Genomic DNA, 2,782 nt, shown 5'->3' on the forward strand with positions numbered 1-2,782 from the left:
TGTTTTTGTTTTAAACATGAGTATGCATTTGTTGAAAGAATTTTTAAAAAGTCTAAAAAAGTGAAGACAAAAATGTTTATAACTGAATGTTTATAAGTGAAGACAAAATGTTTATAATCTCATCTAGGTGATGAGATTATAAATTTTTCTATTTAGTAAACATATATTGTTGCAAATTTTAAAAGTTAGTGAAAAGAAAAAGTCATTTTCAGTCCTCAAGAAACATTTTACTATGGGATACAATTAGAAGTATCTTTACAGAAGATTTTTCTCAGGAAAGGAATATTGTTGGATATTTCTATGTTCTTTGAGCACTTAAGCCACCTCAGAACCTTCTGATTTTTCCATGGTTCCTTAGTATGCAGCTATGATCTTTTTATTCTAACTCACCCATTTATTCTTATAATATTCACTTGCTGAGAACTGCATTCTGATTGGGATCCTCTCTTTTTGAGTATATGTTGGCAATTTCTGCATCACAGTGTTCTTAGAACCATCTGAACTCTTTCTCTCCTCCGCACTGCCTCTGCACAGCTGCTAAACCGAGGCATGTTCCAGGGATCCTGTTGTTGACTGAAGTTGGGTGGGGCAAAATCCACTGAGTTAGGTGCTCAGAAGAATGTTTTTTCAGTTGATTTTCTGGAGGATGCTGTAATTAAAATTTTTCTTTTGCCACTCTAGTTTTTCAGGGATTTTTTCATTGAGTTATCTATTTATTTATAGTTATTCCATTAATCACTGCTACGCACACAAACATTAACAGTATATAATACATAATACCACATCATCTTGTATTATACACCTTTCAGTTAACATGCAGTGTTATTTTCTGTCACCCCAGTAATTACAATTTCATTTGGTGTTGAATAAAACATAGAAACTGAACCCATAACAGAAATTTCAGCAGCAGCTTTTACTTCACATGCATTTGCATGTATTAATCTGTTTGGGAAGAAGTTTAATATTCTTTCCTACTAGTTTTTACAAAGTGTGCACTCAACATGGCTATATCACTTCACAATCCTACATTTTTATCTTAACTATTTCTCAATAATAAGTAATTAGGCCATATTCTGAATTCATGATTGAATTGTGTGGTAAAGAATTCTTATTGGAGGTTTCTTCCCAGTCGGGTGATTCTGATGTGAACACTAACTGAATATTTGTTCACTTGATTTTTGCACTGACATTTTTTTCAGAACGGTAACCTTCATTCTGATAAAGGAATTAGAAATCATTAAAGATTTCCTTCATTCATTACACTGAGATTTAATAAAGGGTTTTTCATGTTTATTTCATTAAATATTTTCTCCTAATATCTTCTCCAGCATTAACTGTTTGTTGGTCCCCTAGAGTTTCTTCCTCTGGTTAAACATTTTCCTGTCTTGTTTTCAGATTTAGGAGTTATTACTACTCTACATTTTTCTTGCCTGCACCTAGGCTGAGCTTTAGCTGGAATGACCTCCAGGTCACTACAGACATAGGTTTAATTCATGCATGTTATTTAAGGATAAATTACAAATAAAGGTATTATCACACTGATTACACTGACATAGAATTATATTCCTGTGTGGGTTCTCTCATTTGTTTGAACATTAGAGCTGTGGCTGAAGACTCTACTAATTTCATTACATTCACAGCGTGAATTTTCTCATGTCCTTGAAGGGTAGCATACAGACTAAAGGCTTTCCCACATAAATGACATTCATATGGTTTCTCTACAGCATGAATTTTCTCATTTCTTTTAAGAGTAGAAGATACACTGAAGGTTTTTCCACAAAAATGGCAATCATACGGTTTCTCTTCCGTACGAATTCTCTCATGCTGTCTTAAGTTGAAACTTTTATTGAAGGTTTTCCCACATATATAACATTTGTATGGTTTCTCTCCAGTGTCAATTTTCTCATGATGTTTAAGGGTAGAACTGCAACTGAAGGCTTTTCCACATAAATGGTATTCAAATGGATTCTCTCCTCTGTGAATTCTCTCATGTCTAAATTCAGAAGATTGACTGAAGGCTTTCCCACATATTTGACACCCATATTGTTTTCCTCCAATGTGAGTTCTCTCATGTCTTCTAAAGGCAAAAATTTTCTGGATGCTTCCCCACATAAATGACATTCATATGGTTTCTCTCCAGTGTGAATTTTCTCATGTCGAATAAGGGTAGATATTTGACTGAAGGCTTTCCCACATAGATCACATTCATATGGTTTCTCTCCAGTGTGAATTCTCTCATGTTGTCTTAAGTTAAAAATTTTATTGAAGGCTTTTCCACATAGATCACATTCATATGGTTTCTCTCCAGTATGAATTCTCTCATGTTGTCTTAAGTTGAAACTTTTATTGAAGGCTTTTCCACATATATAACATTTGTATGGTTTCTCTCCAGTGTGAGTTTTCTCATGATGTTTAAGGGTAGAACTGTGACTGAAGGTTTTTCCACATAAATGGCATTCAAATAGATTCTCTCCTCTGTGAATTCGCTCATGTTGTCTAAATTTGGAAGACTGATTGAAGGCTTTCCCACATATTTGACACCCATATTGATTTCCTCCAATGTGAGTACTGTCATGTCTTCTAAAGGTAAAACTTTTTCTGGATGCTTTCCCACATAAATGACATTCATATGGTTTCTCTCCAGCGTGGATTTTCTCGTGTCGCCTAAGGGTAGATATTTGACTGAAAGCTTTCCTACATAGATGGCATTCATATGGTTTCTCTCCAGTGTGTATTCTCTCATGTTGTCTTAAGTTGAAACTTTTATTAAAGGCTTTTCCAC

Source organism: Choloepus didactylus, chromosome 14, assembly GCF_015220235.1.
Source record: "Choloepus didactylus isolate mChoDid1 chromosome 14, mChoDid1.pri, whole genome shotgun sequence".
Lineage (NCBI taxonomy): Eukaryota > Metazoa > Chordata > Mammalia > Pilosa > Megalonychidae > Choloepus > Choloepus didactylus.